Source organism: Heloderma suspectum, chromosome 10, assembly GCF_057233095.1.
Source record: "Heloderma suspectum isolate Gila_16-S chromosome 10, 16-S_ref, whole genome shotgun sequence".
NCBI classification, from domain to species: Eukaryota; Metazoa; Chordata; class Lepidosauria; order Squamata; family Helodermatidae; genus Heloderma; species Heloderma suspectum.
In genome coordinates this window covers 43,511,888-43,530,521 of record NC_139467.1, presented here as the reverse complement: position 1 = coordinate 43,530,521, position 18,634 = coordinate 43,511,888, and the positions used below count along the sequence as shown (strand labels likewise).

At 49.8% G+C, this 18,634-nt stretch overlaps 1 long non-coding RNA gene across 1 annotated transcript; it reads left to right on the top strand.

Moving 5' to 3' along the window:
* Positions 1-6,570: 6,570 nt before the first annotated feature.
* Positions 6,571-10,325, top strand: LOC146338203 (uncharacterized). Its single transcript, XR_014785186.1, has 4 exons — positions 6,571-6,986; positions 7,188-7,328; positions 7,917-8,004; positions 8,122-10,325. It is a non-coding gene; the product is annotated as an uncharacterized LOC146338203 (long non-coding RNA).
* The last annotated feature ends 8,309 nt before the right edge of the window (positions 10,326-18,634 follow it).

Below are 18,634 nucleotides of genomic sequence, written 5' to 3'. Positions count from 1 at the left end.
GCAACTGTCACTTTCTATTCTTATTGAAAACATTTTTTTTTTACTTTGCTGTTTAGCCGGACAGACACCCTGAGTCGTTTTCATGAGATCAATATAAGCAAAACAAACCCTCCCTGCAGGCTTGCAATCAAATCTAAAAGACACAACATAAAAGGAAAAACATGAGGAGGGAAGAGTTAAACAAGCAAATTTGGGCACCAGTTCTTAAAGTTATACGATAGTTCTTATGGTGACCAGCTGGAACAGAACCAGTTCAGAGAGAAAAGGAGGTTGATGGAGCTGGTCTCCTAGAGTCAAGGGAGTCGCTCTGCTTCCCATCTCTTCCGCTGCTGCAGCCTGATGGAGTGACTGCTGCCAAGTGAGGACTGAATCAACACAAATAAAGTAGCGCTCTCAGAGCCCACTGTGGCCATGAGGCAACTGTTTTACCTGCCCTGCTCCTGTGCCTTTTGTAGCCTGACTCAGAAGTTGAGCAGGATCACGTTTTCCCATCACTATCTCCATTCCAGGAAAAGCCCTCAGAAACGACCTTCCTGGACCTCTTGTTCAGGTACAGCTGAAGACGCAGGTTGAATGTATTGATAAGGTCCCCAGTATCTTTGTTTAAACCTACTGAATTGCTGTTTCTGTTGACCCTCGTTCCTGAGCCGAACAAACTCCCCAGCAGCAGACGATGGAGCGGTCCCAAGAGGATCATACAGGCCTTTCTGCCATGGGTGCCTTGCATTTGGTGCATCATCACAGCCTCCTGGATTGTGCCCAGATACACTAATCCCCATACATATTCCGAATCAAATAAGATTTGATCTCATATATTCGGACATGTGTACAGCTCTGTCATTTCTACCCCATTCAGTGATTCTCCAGATGTCCTGCCCAAACAGAGCTCTATAGGGTATGAATCCTAACACGGCAGCCTGAACACAACCCCAGGATGCCATCCTCGGGGAGGGATGGAAGTCATATCTCAATTCCCTTGGCCATGTTGAACAAAAGAGGACATGATCCTCTCAAGCACCTGTAACAACATCGGGGGTGGGGGGTGGGATCTGGCTCCCCATGAAGAACCAGCAGGACCAGCCCCCCCCCCATTACATCCTGTCTATGAGGATGCCTCCTGTCAGCCATGTTGGCTCCTCTGAACCTGAACTCAACCCTGGAACCTCTTTTCAGTGCCTCAGAGTCTCAGCCCTACAGCATGTGAAGCAAGGATGGTGAGAGTGCCTCTGAACATGTACAGATTGCCTTTCCCTCAGCACCCTGTGTCCATTGCCAGGTCCTGCACACCTGCAATTAGGAGGAAGGGTTTCCAAGCCAGAGGTGGCCACTTCCAGGCCTGCATGAGCCTTAGCGTCTCCCCTTTTGGGAAGGCCCCAGCTGACTTGTGACCCTCCAGGCCAAATGCTGCCCACCAGCCAAAGATGGCATCTGATCAAGGGCTTGAGAAACCTCCCATTGCTGCCGTCTGCCAGGGGCTGCAAAATCCACACAGGGGTTCAGCACCTGTTGGCAAGCTACGAAGAACTTTGCGAGGCTGTTCAGGCGTTGCACTAAGCCATGGTGGGTGGCAAGCTACAGTTGGTGGCTGGTTATGCAACCAACCTGCTGTGCTCCCGTCAGACAATCAGGCAAACAAGCCACACAGGGTAGTTTATTTCACCCCCCTTGCCCCTCCTCCTCCTGTAGTCCTCCCACCCAGCGGGGCAGGTATCCCAGCTTCCCCTGCGGCAGGAATAGAGATTGCTTGAGAGGAGCAGAGCGGTGGTAGCATTTTTGGCTGCTCTTGCCGAGCAGCTCTGTAGGCAATCTCCGTAACCCACGCTGGCGCAAGAGACAACACGCTAACCCACCACAGGTAAAATAACCCTTACTGCAGAGCCTGAGGGTTCTGAGGGTGGATCAATCGGGGAAAATAACCCATCATGGGCAGGTCAGACCACTTACCCACCGTGGCTTAGCGTTAGGTCTGAACCCAGCCTGTAACTAAGAAGCGATGCCTGTGTTTTGTTGTTTTCCTCTTCCTGCCTCATCCCTTTTGCCTTTCATGTCATGTCTTTTACATTGTAAAACTGCAGGCAGGGACTGTCTTGTTTTTAATCTGTGTTGAGTGTTTAATACATTTTAGACACATTATTATTATTATTATTATTCACTTATAATGTGGCTACTGAGCTTTGCTTCACTTGGTGGGCAACACATTGTGCAAACTGAAGAATAAGGCACTGCTTGGAAGCTTGCATGACTGGAGGCCTCTGGTCTACAGATGTTCTCTCTGTCTCTGGATCCCTGCCTGGAAGGTTGAAAACTTTTTATTTTTACTTGCCTGGCTCTTGTACCTTTAACAACAACTTGACATGTAGAAATTTAAGAGCTTTCTTTGGTACGGAAATAAAGTGTTTGAAAATCTTCATGTGTTTGATTTCTGTATGTCAGGCTGATGTTAAAGGCGCAGGAGCAGGGTCAGTAAAGAGTTAGCAACGTGGCTTCTTGAGCCCCATGACCAGGTCTGGGTCCTGAGAGGGCTGCCTTAGTGTATTGATTGAAGATGTAGCTGTTGCTGAGGTTCTGAGCCAGCCCAACTCATCCTGAAGGAGGCTGCAGGTTCTAATGTTGCTCTTTGAATCTCTTGACTTTGTTGCTAGCAGAAGCATCTTTAGGTGGCTCCTGCTAGCGCTCAGCTTCGCTCCTGCTTGCCCGTGACTGAGCGCCACCTCCGCTTTTGACAAGGCCACAAAGAAGAAGTCCAGAGTGAGTATTGATTGTCCAGCCCAAAATAGGTTTGGGGAAAATAGGGCTCTGGGGTTGATTTTTTCTCAGATAAGAGAATTCTAGGATTGCACCCATCCTGGCCTCTTTGGGATGGCCCAGGTGGGCACAAAATTCCCTGTTCCATCGCCCCCTCTGATCCGGATGGATTTCTGCTCTCCCTTTTCCTATGCAGAAATTGGAAGAGGGATGTTCCATTGTCTGCGTTTTGGACACCCTTACAGAAGAAGATCCTCAGGCTCCTGTGAGGTAGAGAACTTTGCTCCCAACTTCTGCTTATTATGGTTTAAGTGCCACCACCATCTATCTGTGGGTCTGACAGCGTTGTTGTTGTTGTTGTTGTTCAGTCATGTCCGACTTTTCGTGACCTCATGGACCATAGCACGCCAGGCCTTCCTGTCCTTCTATCTCTCCCGGAGCGTGCTCAAGTTCATATTCATTGCATCGGTGATGCTATCTAGCCATCTCATCCTCTGCCATCCCCTTCTCCTTTTGCCTTCAGTCTTTCCCAGCATCAGGGTCTTTTCCAGAGAGTTTTCTCTTCGCATTAGGTGGCCAAAATATTTCAGCTTCAGTATCTGTCCTTCCAATGAGCACTCAGGGTTGATTTCCTTTAGGATTGACTGATTTGACCTCCTTGCAGTCCAGGGGACTCGTAAGAGTCTTCTCCAGCACCACAGTTCGAAGGCATCAATTCTTCGGTGCTCAGCCTTCCTTATAGTCCAGCTCTCACAGCCATACGTTACTACTGGGAAAACCATAGCTTTGATTAAATGGACCTTTGTCGGCAAGGTGATGTCTCTGCTTCTTACTATGCTGTCTAGGTTTGCCATAGCTTTCCTCCCAAGGAGCAAGCATCTTTTAATTTCATGGCTACAGTCACCGTCTGCGGTGACCTTGGAGCCCAAGAAAATAAAATCTGTCACTGCTTCCATTTCTTCCCCTTCTATATGCCAGGAAGTGATGGGGCCAGATGCCATGATCTTCGTTTCTTTAATGTTGAGTTTCAAACCAGCTTTTGCACTTTCCACTTTCACCCTCAACAAGAGGCTCTTGAGATGCTCTTCGCTTTCTGCCATTAGGGTGGTATCGTCTGCATATCTGAGGTTGTTGATAATTCTCCCAGCAATCTTAATTCCGACCTGTGATTCATCCACCCTGGCGTTTCTCATGATGTACTCTGCATATAAGTTAAATTAGCAGGGCGACAATATACAGCCTTGTCGTACTCCTTTCCCAATTTTGAACCAATCAGTTGTTCCATGTCTGGTTCTTACTGTTGCTTCTTGACCCTCATACAGGTTTCTCAGGAGATGGGTAAAGTGGTCTGGTACTGCCATCTCTAAGAATTTGCCACAGTTTGTTGTGATCCACACAATCAAAGGCTTTAGCTAGTCAATGAAGCAGAAATAGACGTTTTTCTGGAATATTCTTGCTTTCTCCATGATCCAGCAAATGTTGGCAATTTGATCTCTACTTCCTCTGCCTCTTCGGAACCCAGCTTGTACTTCCGGTAGTTCTCGGTTCGCATACTGCTGAAGCCTAGCTTGTAGGATTTTGAGCATCACCTTGCTGGCATGTGAAATGAGCGCAATTGTGCGGTAGTTTGAACACTCTTTGGCGTTGCCCTTCTTTGGAATTGGAATGTAAACTGACCTTTTCCAATCTTGTGGCCACTGTTGAGTGTTCCAAATTTGTTGGCATATTGAGTGCAGCACTTTAACAGCATCATCTTTTAGGATCTTAAATAGCTCAGCTGGAATACTGTCATCTCCGCTAGCTCTGTTGTTACTAATGCTTCCTAAGGCCCACTTGACTTCACTCTCTAGGATGTCCGGCTCAAGTTCAGTGGCCGCACTATCATGGCTATCAGGGACATTCAGATCTTTCCTGTATAGTTCTTCTGTGTATTCTTTCCACCTCTTCTTAATCTCATCTGCTTCTGTTAGGTCCCTGCCTTCTTTGTCCTTGATCATGCCCGTCTTTGCACAAAACATTCCCTTGAGATCTCCGATTTTCTTGAAAAGATCTCTAGTCTTTCCCATTCTATTGTTTTCCTCGATTTCTTTGCATTGTTCATTTAAGAAGGCCTTCTTGTCTCTCCTTGCTATTCTCTGGAACTCTGCATTCAGTTGGATATATCTTCCCCTTTCTCCCTTGCTTTTCGCTTCCCTTCTTTCCTCAGCTACTTGTAAAGCCTCATCAGACAGCCACTTGGCTTTCTTGCATTTCTTTTTCTTTGGGATGGATTTCGTTGCTGCCTCCTGAACAATGTTACGGACCTCCGTCCATAGTTCCTCAGGCACTCTGTCTATCAGGTCTAATCCCTTAAATCTGTTCCTCGCCTCCACTGTATATTCATAAGGGATATGATTTAGGTCATACCTGAATGGTTTAGTGATTTTCCCCAAAAAAGACAGGTCCCTGCCAGCAAGGAGCTTACAGTTTAAATCAGCCTTCCTTTAGGGCTTTCTGGACTTAGTGGTTTCCCACTGGGCCTCTCTGTTTCAGCTGCTGGTGAGCGACATGTGGCCTGCCTCCACGGAGAAGACCCGGGGGCTCCTGACGGCCAGGCTGGCGCATCCTGCTCAGGCTGCCCTCCACCTGAGCAGGAAGGGCTTTCTCCACCTGCACGCTGCCTTCAAGGGGGTGAGTGACAGGTGCGCACACACAAGCCCAGGCGTGGCTGTGGTGCTTCCTGCGAGGCACTTGCATGTGAGGAATCCCCACCCATCGTCCAACCTTTTTCATGGGGCACCCGCATGGCATCATCATCAATCTGTGGCCCTCCCACCTTCTCCCTGGGGTTCCTCCGTCTCCCCCTGCTGGCTTTGTTCTTGGGAATAACCAAACAGTAGCACAATCTCTGCAGATCCAGATCAGTTTAGGGGACCTTCCCATCCTTTCGAGGTTCCTCCTGGAGGCTTCGGACTCATGTGTTCCTTCGCCCTTCGCACCGTTGCAGGGTGGCTGCACTGCCCTGTATTAGGCAGCTCCTTCCACCCCGTTGCGTTTGGGCAGGGGAAGGGGTGCCTTTCCCCTCCATAGTCAGCTTGTTATTTTATCCTGCTTGATTCACATTTCCAGGTAATCTTTGTCCCTGAGATTATTGGGTGTTCTAACCTGTGAGGTACCCAGGCAGGTGGCTTGAGCTCTTCCACCAAAAAGGGCCTATGGAGGGCTTGTGGCTCAGGACTACTGCAGGGCTTTCTTTAGAAAGAAATTCTGTCAGAGAATTCCGCTACGGATCTCGAGGAGGCTGAATGCCAGCGCATTCGGCCCCCCGAAATCTGTGGCGGAACAGCCTGCCCCCCTGCCCCCCCCCCCGCGGATCCCCCCGGGACGAGACTTACCTGGGGTGGATCTTCCGGGTGGCGGCGGCTCCAGTGGCAGCTCCAGCGGCGGCGCGGCGGCGGCAGCTGCGGTGGCTTGTCTTCCGACCAGCTGCAGCCGCCGCCGCCATTTCCCGTGTAAAAAAAAAAAAAACAGACGTGATAGGCTACGTAAAAAAAAAAATACCGTGATAGGCTACGTAAATCTTTACGTAGCCTATCACGTCTGACTTTAAAAAAAAAACACGTGCGTACGCAAATGGCGGCGGCTATGGCCGCCGCCATTTGCGTTCTTTATTTTGGCCCGTCTTAGTCTATGTAAATATTTACGTGTTTGTTTGTTTTTTAAAGTCAGACATGATAGACTACATAAAGATTTATGTAGCCTCTCATGGCTGACTACAGGGACGCAAACGGCGGTGGCTATGGCCGCCGCCATTTGTGTCCCTGCTAGCCAGCAGCCGGATGTCTGGCTGCTGGCAGAGCTGGCTGGCGGCTCCGCAGAATCCCTGCAGAGCACAGCCGGCCGGCCAGGATTCCGGGGGGAGGGATGGAGCACCTCCCCCCCCAGCAGAACCCAGCGGAGCCAGGTAAGGCCAATTTCATACATCCCTAGCTTTCTTCAGCAGGCACCACAGGACATCGTCTGATCGAACACAGGGAGAGGCAAACGCTTGCGAGCTCTGACAGGAGCCTCCTCCTTTCCCCGTAGAGGAAGAGGCCCGAGTGTTTCGTCCGTGGAGTCCAGGGCATACTCGGGTCCTCTGACAGAGAAGTCACCCTGGTGGTCGTAGGCTTTGCCCGGGAGCTGTGGCACACACCCCAGAGGAAGGCCAGGCGCCTCTGAATGCTCTGCTGGCTGCCCAGTACTGCGCTCTCTTCCACCACGTGAGTACTGTGCGCCCGCTCCAATAGTCAGTCAGTTCAGCAGAGATGTGGGAGTAGGACTGAGAGACGCTCGGGCTGGGGAGGAAAGGAGGACATTTTGCTTTGGGTACCTCCAAGAGGAGAAGGTCAGTCGGAGAACTGCTCTGTGTTGAGCCAGGGGAGGAAAGGATTCTGTTTTGTCTCTTTGCTTCTTCTTCGTAGGAGGCGGCCAAGATCCGAAAAGCAGCCCTGCACTATTACCGGGTTCTTCTGCTGCACCAGGAACATTGTGAGGACAAGAGACAGAACATCATAGACCTCATTGCGGCGCTGATGCATGTGGAGGACGAGGACGTGGCAGCGGTGAGGACCCTCCGTGCCCCTCCAAAGGCCTTCTGGCTTCCCCGCTGCGAGCATCCTCCTCCCATCTTGCCACAGTTCACACACTGGTGCCGCTCAGCAACTCCTGGGGGACCGCAGCCCCTTCATGACCTTAGTCCGCTTCACGCTTTGCTTACGGTGCTGCACCTGAGAACGCTTGACTCCCTCCGGCGCCACCTTTGCCTTGCACTGGATCTGGGGCAGTATTTGCACACAGAACTCTACATGCAGGGGCTTCCCAGGGTTGTTTGTGATCATGGCTCCAGAACCCGTGGATGTCCCTGTGCGGAGAGGTCTCTGCATGAGCACTTCCCTGCCTCACAAGTCCAGGCAAATGCATGAATTGCAAACACAGGGCCGGGAGGAGCCCTGGGTTTTCAGGGGAAGGGATCCAAGCAGGGTCCTACAGCCCATGTTTCAGTGAAGCCCAGATCTTTCTGGGTGTCTCTCATCCCCCAGAGCAAAATTTAACCAATGCAGGGAACAGCCAGGGGAACACTCTCTCTTGCTCCCTGCAGAGCTCTTTCTCCCTCCACGAGCCTCTCATTTTCATCCTCTGTTCCCCTGAAGGCAGCCAAAGACATCGTCCAGTGCCTGGCAGAAGACCCCCCGTGGCACCTCTGATGGCACCTTCTGGCGAGAGATCATGAAGTGACTGGTAGGAGCCCCTCCCCGGCCTCTCCTCCACTCCGGCACAGGGAAGAGCAGGTGGACTGGGGGGGCGGCGGTGCATCTTCCCAGGGTATTCAGCATTTGTCCTCATCTGCTATCCTAGTTCTGGCACCACAGGCTGAGGAGGCATTGGAGGACAAGGTCTACAACTGCCTGACGTACTTCGCAGCAACGAGCAGGCTTCAGTCAGGAGAACGGCTGCCGTGTTCCTCAGTAAGGAAATACAGTTTCTGGGTCTCGCTAGTGGGCAGCCCCAGGCCAAGCTGGAGTTTCAGGCATGGGGTTGGATGGCGTGGTGTGTCCAGAAGAGGCCTGGCTCTTTCTGCATTGGTTAGTGCCCTGGCTGGATGGGACCACCTGTGCAATTTCCCCTGGTCCCCATGCCAGATATGTGTCCTTGGAGATGATGCTGGGGTTGACTCTGGTCTCACGGGGATCAGAGCAGCAGGAACCTCTGGGGCTACCCCTGTGACAAGAGGGGACGCAGACTGTGGACATGAATGGCTCAGGCCCCTGGTCCCATTTTGCTCCATCCATGTCTCACCCGGTCACCTGATGCATAAGGACGGCGGCGGCAGCAACCCTGAAGGCACCGTCCACACCTGTCGTGCTTGTAAGTGAGGGCCTCTGGGTGGGGAGGAAAGTGTCTGTGTGGGCCGAAGTTCTGGGTAGCAAACCCAGAGCACTAACGGGCCAGACATCCTTGCGTTGCTCCTGCAGGGATGCTCAGGTGAAGAGGAGACACCAGAAGTAACTCCTTCCAGTAGAGAAATGGCGGTCCCTGTGTGTGGATGGGTGGTATTATTTCCTCAGGGTCCCCAGAAAGCTAGCAGGACGTTCAGCCCAAGTTCCTACCCATGCCTCTGCTCCCTTTTCTTCTGCTTTCCCTCTCCGAGTTGGCAGAGGTGGGGAGGCCTGTAAGGGCTGGTCCCAATAGGACCCATATCTCTCGGGATGTGTGGGAGGTGAGATGAGCCCAAAGATTCCCTGCAGCTGCTTTCAGAGACCTGCCATTCCTGTGTAGTGCATTTCTGGGCATGGGGAGGGTCCCCTCGGTCTCCATGGGCCAGTCTCGAAGCTGCCCTTCTCTGGCGTTCCTCCAGTTCTGGACCTCCTGCTTGCTGACCAGGACCCTGCTTTCAGGCACGTCCTATTCCAGACCAAGGAGATCCTGCATTAGGCCTTCGCTCTCCACTCCAGCCATGGGCTTCCTGCTGCTGTTCAGCACTTTGCTGGGGTTGCATAGGAATTTTCCCCCCATAAGGTCTCGATTGGCCCAGGACCAAAGGTGGGGTTTTTCTTGCCTACACCACACTGGCCAGGGTTAGCTAGAAGAAGTCCAAGCAATCGGGGCCCTTGGTGCCCAGGACTGGCCTAGGACATTTTGCTCCTTGGGGGCTGGGAGTAGAAAATGGTGCTATCGCCCCCCTTCCTCAGGGGCAGCTATGTCATTATGGCACCTCCTGCCACTGATACTGGCTCTGATACTGGAGGCAGCCTAGAGCCATACAGCATACAAATCATAAGAGCCAGCCCTTGTTAGCAATCGAGCAGCCACGTGTCAGATGAATGGCCGTTTCCCAGCCACCTTCGGAGGCAATCTCGCATGCATTACCCTGTGCTGATCAGGAGATTCTCAGGGCAAGCATCTCTAAGGTGATCTCTGTCCACAGAGGGTCACTGCAGGCGCACCAGCCTAAGCAGCAAGAAGGTGCTCCGTGCCATGTGCACAAGTGCGCATCAGTGCCAAGGAAGGATGAGGGAGCCCTCCCAGATTGCAAACGTGCTCCTGCAGAAAATGTAGTCATCTCCCTCCCTTCCTCAGGGTGCACAGTCCCCATAATAATATGTCATTATGGCACCTCAGGCGGCAAATCCACAAGCATCTCTTCCTCCCCCTGGCAGTGAAGATACAACAACAATAAGTGAAATAACTAACATTTTGCCGCCCTTCCATGACGCCCCAAATCGGCTGCCTGCAATGCCAACAGTCACGAAGCCACCACACGTGTGTCAAGGGCACCTCCAGATGGAGAGTGGTGAGCACTGCTCCTCCAAAGACATTGTGCAGCGATTCCAGCTTTCCTTCCTTCATGCATCATTTTTTGGTAAAGAGAAGAAACGATGGGAAAACATGGGAGCCTTCGAAATGGAAGAGGTCACCGCCCGAAGCCTCTGTAAAATTCCATGAGGAGACTGTGCGATTGCACAATAAAAGCCTCGCCTGGGAGCGAAGTGTCTAAAATTGCCCAACAGCTTGAACGGACCAACATGCCAGGCTCCTCGGGTGCAGGGCGGGGAGGCAAAGCCCAGCCAGATGTCTGCCTGAAGCAAGGAGAGGTCTGGAGGCCAGTGCTAGAGCTGGAGCCCAGTATGTGTGTCCGCACAGAGGCAAAGGTGCAGGACACAAAGGCAAGGAGGGGAGGCATGTGGGGAGCGCACCCTGCCATAGAAAAGCAGGGACTGGCTGGGGGGGGGGCATGTTTGGGCAGCCAAAGGTGAGTTATGGACGAAAATCACAGCGCGGGGGGGCCAACTGGTGAACACCTTGCGGCCCCTGCCGTGCAAGCGGCCCTTGAGGCCTGCCGACTCAGCCACTCAGAGCCGTGAGGCGGGGCAGTGGGCACACAACCAGAAATCCCTTGGCACAGTTAAGTACCAGCTCTGAGGGGCTCTAAGCAGGAGCACTGCTACTCCCTGAGCTTGCCTAAGGATCTGCAACAAAGGACAATTAATAAGGACCCAGACTGACTCACGGAGGCCTGCTCTGGGGAGGGGGAGCGAGGAGCGAGGAATTGCTGCACATTGCATCTCCTTTGGAATGGTAGTCAATACAGTGTGTTGCCCATTTCAAACTGAAATTCAGTTTTGTCTGCTCTTCCCTGTGGCCTGTTACGAAGTACCCTTGCATTCTGCTGTTTTGGGAAGCAGAGGCCTGTAACTGGAAGGGGACCAGAGTCTTTTGGTCTTGGAGAAGAGCAGAAAAGCAGGTTCCATAGGATATTGAGGCCTTGCACATCCCAAGTGGAGTGGCAGAGTTCTTGCATACAACTTTCTGCCCAGCCAGTGTGCTCTGACTGCCTTAATTCCGATGCAAATTTCAGATGGTGCCTCTGGATGACAACCACAGAAGCCCCCATCATGAAATACTTCATGCCGATTTCTCACCTTCTATAGGCCAAATGGAAGGAAAAAATAGGAATTCAGCATCTTTGAAAGCTGTAAGACTCTGAAAACCCAGTGTTGTGTAATGCCCACATGACCCTTTTGTCAGCTTTGGTTTAGACAGTCACCAAAGTCCCCTTGGCCAGCTTGCTCACCAGGACCTATGATAGCCAGAGATATGCAAAAATACAACCCATCAACTCACCCCTTTTCCTCACATCAGGATGGAAGGAAGAGTCCATTGTCTTCTTTCTTCCAGTATTGTCTGACACTGTGCGCCTCAGTGACAAAGAAGGATCACCCAGGGTTCACAGGAGACAAAGTGTTTCTTTGGGGAACAGTGAAACCATATTCACAGTAAACTGCTGTCTGGGAGGAATGCGACCACAGCGAGCGATCTCCAAACCCTGCCATCCCCACCGGCTCATTCCCTTTAGTCTCCACCCTCTTTCCTTCCCACTTTCAACTGGCCAAATTCCAACCCCCAACCATCATTTGCGCTCCCTCCACTTCCCTCAACATTCCACCCTCCCTGCCCCCCCCACAACCCCAAAAGGTGGTTCATTACATCTAGGAATACACAAATCCACCTCTTTCTGATTCGAGTCCCTTTCATACATCAGTCCATTCTGTCCTGTTTCCACTTAATATGGGATTTTTTAAATGTAGGCAAACTTTTGCATTTTAATAATAGGTTGGAACGTATCTTCACAAAATACACTTTTCCAAATGTATTTTCTCTCAAAAGTATCCAGGTCTATTTTCTCCAAAAATACACATTTTTATATGCAGAACACCACCGCCAGTACCGAGACTGGCGTCGCCCTTGGGGGGTTCTTTTCTCTTTCTCGGCTCTCTCTGCAAGCCCAAACATCCTAGCTGTCGGTGCCAGGTGGCAACACGGAGACTTTGTTGGGCCTTTCGCTCTCCTGCCTGGAGGGAGACACATCGGCACAGCCAAAATGATCCTTAACAGCTGAGTTTATACAAATCGCAGAGTTTTAATTTATTTTTAAAATCTGAAAAAAAGCAGAAATGCAGTGGGCTTAATGCTCACTGGGCTTAGTTGCACCTATGCTCAGAAACATCTCTCTCTGTCTCTCTCCAGGCCCTCTACACAGCACCACTTTTAACCTTCACTCTGTCGTAACTGCGCAGCATTGCAGCTGCGAATTAGCTTCTGCTGTTGTACATGCACATTTTACTGCGGACTTCTCCAACGGGAAAATCCGCTGTGCCCAACACAGAGCCGTTGAAGCGAAGTAAACTGCAGCAGTCGCGCTGCTCTTTTTTTTTTACCATTTTATGTAAATGCGCAGCTGCACAGGCATGTGAGGGTGGGGGTGTGACACTTTGGGTTTTAGTGGCTGTTTTGTATTTTAGGGGTTGTTTGTGTCTGTCCATTCCTCATTAGGTAAAATGTGGGTGGTCTGTTCCTTCGTTACCATGCCAACTGTTTGGCAGTTCTCCAGCCCAAGACTCTCCTGATAGTTTGCACATGCCAAGGCATGTGCCCATCAGAGGTACATGCCTACCCAACATTCTAAGATGGTGGCTGGAGTGAAGTTTGTCCTGGACCTTCTGCTCCCACGATGCCCTCCCCCAGCCCTTAGCCACTGACTCCAAAGCAGCCATTGCTAAGATATGAAGCTGTGAAGGTGCGCAAAGGTGTGGTTGAAGAAATTAGCACACTTCTCCATGCCTCTGTAACTGCGCGGCCGTGAAGGAACAGGGAGGAGTGAAGGGGCAATCCAGAGTGACACAAGCACTAGGCACGCCTACCACATGCCCACCACAACTTGTGAAATCAGTTCGAGGAAGGGACAGACAGCTTGCAACTGTGGGAAACCCGCAGCAAACCAAAAACATCACAGCAAAACACCTCTTTGGAAATCCGCATTTTCCAGGTGGAACCCACAGTTTGGCTGTGAAGTGGTGACTATGTTATATGTCCCAAAGGACCTTGAACTGCAGCAGCCCCGGAGTAAATGGCTTGGGTAGATGTGGCCTCTCTTTTAATCTAGAAGAATCAATCTGAAAAAGAACGGTTTTCATTACTACAATAACATCCATGATCAATTTAACTAAGAACAATTATTTCCTTTTCTTTGCCATTTTTGTGTCAAGCTGGAAACAACTTGCGGAGGTCTCAATACAAGAACCAGCAATATGTAGTGCTTCTTTTTAACATATGTTCTGGCAATGTCCAGTAGTTGCTTATTTTGCAACTTTATTATATGGATAATACTGGAAAAGTTTTTAGTATTTGCTGATGAGGACACTCCTTTAGATTCTTTACCCATTTCATGGAAATTAAGGACAGGTCAGTGTAAATGGATTCTGCGTGCCCTTTTGAGCTAAAAGACTGATATTACAACACTGGAAGGATAAATGTTCATATAAATGCAATGGATTGAGGACCTTACAGTGCTTTCAACATTTGAACGGGTGGCACATATTTCACTACTTGAAATAAACACTTATATCTGGTCCACTTTTGTTGAAGCCAATGCATAAATGCTAGAATGTTGTGTTTTCGTATGTATGCATTTCATATGCATTCATTGCTATGGGTATATACAAATTCCTGTATGTATATTTAAAAACACACACCACACACACATTCTTAACTGTGATCCTGGCTTCCCATCCTTCCCATCTAGTCCCTCCAAGCCAGCTGGGCCCTGGACATAAAGGCATGTGGCATGTGCATTCATTCTGTGTTCTACCTTGTGCAAAATCCAGACAGCAGGGGCAGCACATTTAATTTAGATCATGCACTACACGTGCATAACAGACATTGGCTCAGTTCATATGTCAACCCAAATGATGGCTAACGAGTCTGAACTATGATTTGGCATGATGCCGGAGTTGACTAAGGGTGGTTTGCAACTGGCTGGCAAACCAAAATCAGAAACCATGATCTGAAGGTGGCTCGCAAACTATGGTCTGCACTAATGAATGCCGGAAGAGTGCTGCACCATGGAGGTGGGAGTAAACTCATCAGCCTATGGAGTGAAGGATGGACAATGAAGGCAGGCAAGCAGCTCTAACGCGTGGTTTGCCCTTCGAACGTTTGGAAGAGCAAACCATGGTTTAGGTTGTAAAGTAGGTGTGCCTTGAAAGATTAAGCCTTGAGTTGTTGTTGTTGTTGTTGTTGTTCAGTCGTTCAGTCATGTCCGACTCTTCATGACCCCATGGACCATAGCAGGCCAGGCCTTCCTGTCCTGCACTCTCTCCCGGAGTGTGCTCAAGTTCATATTCATTGCATCGGTGATACTATCTAGCCATCTCATCCTCTGCCGTCCCCTTCTCCTTCAGTCTTTCCCAGCATCAGGGTCTTTTCCAGAGACTTTTCTCTTCGCATTAGGTGGCCAAAATATTTGAGCTTCAGCTTCAGTATCTGTCCTTCCAATGAGCACTCAGGGTTGATTTCCTTTAGGATTGACTGATTTGACCTCCTTGCAGTCCAGGGGACTCGTAAGAGTCTTCTCCAGCACCACAGTTCGAAAGCATCAATTCTTCAGCGCTCAGCCTTCCTTATAGTCCAGCTCTCACAGCCATACATTACTACTGGGAAAACCATAGCTTTGATTAAATGGACCTTTGTCGGCAAGGTGATGTCTCTGCTTCTTACTATGCTGTCTAAGTTTGTCATAGCTTTCCTCCCAAGGAGCAAGCGTCTTTTAATTTCATGGCTACAGTCACCATCTGCGGTGATCTTGGAGCCCAAGAAAATAAAATCTGTCACTGCTTCCATTTCTTCCCCTTCCATATGCCAGGAAGTGATGGGGCCAGGTGCCATGATCTGAGTTTTTTTAATGTTGAGTTTCAAACCAGCTTTTGCACTCTCCTCTTTCACCCTCAACAAGAGGCTCTTGAGATCCTCTTCGCTTTCTGCCATTAGGGTGGTATCGTCTGCATATCTGAGGTTGTTGATAATTCTCCTGGCAATCTTAATTCCGACCTGTGATTCATCCAACCCGGCGTTTCTCATGATGTACTCTGCATATAAGTTAAATAAGCAGGGTGACAATATGCAGCCTTGTCGTACTCCTTTCCCAATTTTGAACCACTCGGTTGTTCCATGTCTGGTTCTTACTGTTGCTTCTTGACCCTCGTACAGGTTTCTCAGGAGACAGGTAAGGTGGTCTGGTATTCCCATCACTTTAAGAATTTGCCACAGTTTGTTGTGATCCACACAATCAAAGGCTTTAGCGTAGTCAATGAAGCAGAAATAGACGTTTTTCTGGAATTCTCTTGCTTTCTCCATGATCCAGCGAAAGTTGGCGATTTGATCTCTAGTTCCTCTGCCTCTTCGAAACCCCGCTTGTACTTCCGGTAGTTCTCGGTTCGCATACTGCTGAAGCCTAGCTTGTAGGATTTTGAGCATCACCTTGCTGGCATGTGAAATGAGCGCAATTGTACGGTAGTTTGAACACTCTTTGGCGTTGCCCTTCTTTGGAATTGGAATGTAAACTGACCTTTTCCAGTCTTGCGGCCATTGTTGAGTGTTCCAAATTTGTTGGCATATTGAATGCAGCACTTTAACAGCATCATCTTTTAGGATTTTAAATAGCTCAGCTGGAATACTGTCATCTCCGCTAGCTTTGTTGTTACTAATGCTTCCTAAGGCCCACTTGACTTCACTCTTGAGGATGTCTGGCTCAAGTTCAGTGACCACGCTATCATGGCTATCAGGGACATTCAGATCTTTCCTGTATAGTTCTTCTGTGTATTCTTTCCACCTCTTCTTAATCTCATCTGCTTCTGTTAGGTCCCTGCCTTCTTTGTCCTTTATCATGCCCGTCTTTGCACAAAACGTTCCCTCTGATTTTCTTGAAGAGATCTCTAGTCTTTCCCATTCTGTTGTTTCCCTCGATTTCTTTGCATTGTTCATTTAAGAAGGCCTTCTTGTCTCTCCTTGCTATTCTCTGGAACTCTGCATTCAGTTGGATATATCTTCCCCTTTCTCCCTTGCTTTTTGCTTCCCTTCTTTCCTCAGCTACTTGTAAAGCCTCATCAGACAGCCACTTGGCTTTCTTGCATTTCTTTTTCTTTGGGATGGATTGAGTTGCTGCCTCCTGAACAATGTTACGGACCTCCGTCCATAGTTCCTCAGGCACTCTGTCTATCAGGTCTAATCCCTGAAATCTATTCCTCACCTCCACTGTATAGTCATAAGGGATATGATTTAGGTCATACCTGAATAGTTTAGTGGTTTTCCCTACGTTCTTCAATTTAAGCCAAAATTTTGCAACAAGAAGGTCATGATCTGAGCCACAGTCAGCTCCAGGTCTTGTTTTGACTGACTGTATAGAGCTTCTCCATCTTTGGCTGCAAAGGACATAATCAATCTGATTTCGATATTGACCATCTGGTGATGGCCATGTGTAGAGTCGTCTCTTGTGCTGTTGGAAAAGAGTGTTTGCTATGATCAGCATGTTCTCTTGGCAAAACTCTTTTAGCTTTTGTCCTGCTTCATTTTGTACACCAAGGCCATGCCTGCCTGCCTGTTATCCCGGTGGTTTCTTGACTTCCTACTTTAGCATTCCAATCCCCTATGATGAAGAGGACATCTTTTTTGGTGTTAGTTCTAGAAGGTGTTGTAGGTCTTCATAGAACCGATCAACCTCCGCTTCTTCGGCATCAGTGGTTGGGGCATAGACTTGAATTACTGTGATGTTGGTTTGCCTTGGATTCGTACTGAGATCATTCTGTCGTTTTTGAGATTGTACCCCAGTACTGCTTTTCCCACCCTTTTGTTGACTATGAGTGCTACTCCATTTCTTCTAAGGGATTCTTGCCCACAGTAGTAGATATGATGGTCACCTGAATTAAATTCGCCCATGCCTGTTCATTTTAGTTCGCTGCTTCCCAAGATGTCGATGTTCAATCTTGCCATCTCATATTTGACCACCTCCAGCTTACCATGATTCATTGATCTGACATTCCAGGTTCCTAAACAATATTGTTCTTTATAGCATCGGATTTTCTTTTCACCACCAGACACATCCTCAGCCGCTTCACTCTTTCTGGCGCTACTTGGAAATACCCTCTGCTCTTCCCCAGTAGTATATTGGACACCTTCCGACCTGAGGGGCTCATCTTCCGGCGTCATCTCTTTTAGCCTTGTGATACGTTCCATGGGGTTTTCTTGGCAAGAATACTGGAGTGGGTTGCCATTTCCTTCTCCAGTGGACCACATTTTGTCAGAACTCTCCGCCATGACCTGTCCGTCTTGGGTGGCCCTGCACGGCATAGCTTATGGCTTCACTGAGTTATGCAAGCCCCTTCGTCACAACAAGGCAGTGATCCATGAAGGGGTCATTTTGTACACCAAAGCCTTGAGAGATGCATTTAATTTCACATCTGGTTTGGCCTCGAGAGAAGGGTGGCTTGTCTAAGGTCACCTTGCACTGAGTTTGTAGCTGATGAGAGATTTCCTGAGCGAGCTCCTCCCTGGATTATTAATGCAAGTTAAAAGACACAAATGAAAACCTTTCAAAGAGCACTTGCCACCAGACCCCAGAAATGAGGAGACCAGCCAGCAGGTCAGGCTTAAAATGGCCAACAGGCCTTTATTGAGTACATTTTAAAAGCATACAGAACAGGGGAGTGTTGCTAGCTCCATGCGTGTGGGGCCTTAATAAATTCCCTCGCCCTCAAATCCCTGGGCAAGCTCCTGGGCAGTTGTGTCCCTACACCTAGGCCCTCCTGCGGGCGCTTTGGTGTGCAAGGGAATTCTGCTCCACTGACCTCCCCCCAGTCTCACAGCATGGAGTGGGGGAGTTGGGCAGGCCTCAAGTGGAGCCTCTATTAAAGGCGCCTCAGATCACCCCCTCAGATCTCTAGACTGGCTCGTTTCGTCCTGCCACCACTGCCTGGGCATCTCTCCCATAACTCATGCTTGCACCTACAGTCCTCTTCTTCTTAACCTCATGGCTCCCACCCTGGCCAGTGCGGTGTAGGTGAAAAATCCCTCCTCTGGTCCTTGGCCAATCTGGACCTCACGTGGCCCCAAACGGAAGTTGGCAAGCAGAACCTCCCACACTGTACCGAGGGCAGGGTGGAGGTCTCAGACTAGAAACAGGCCTGAGGGAGGGGAGGCGGAGCAGGGCCAAATGCAACCTCATCTTTGTCCTGGGCCTGGTCTTCCAGGCAGCCTCTTCCTCCTCCCTGGATGTTCCATGGGGCGCTGAGCTCCAGGGGCAAACAGCACCTGCGGGAACACAAAACGGTGTCAATACGATCAGCTCTGCTCCTCTTCCCTCTCCACTCCAGTAGCCGAACCCTAAGCCCAGCTGGGTTCCTGTGGGGTTTGGGCGGGGGTGCCAGGTTGCAGCCTGGAGCATCATGGTCCTGGGGACCTCTCCCACTGAGGGGGGCGCTTGCAACTGAATGGGCAGCATGGCACCATCTCGCACTACACAAGGAGAGCCAAAGGCCAA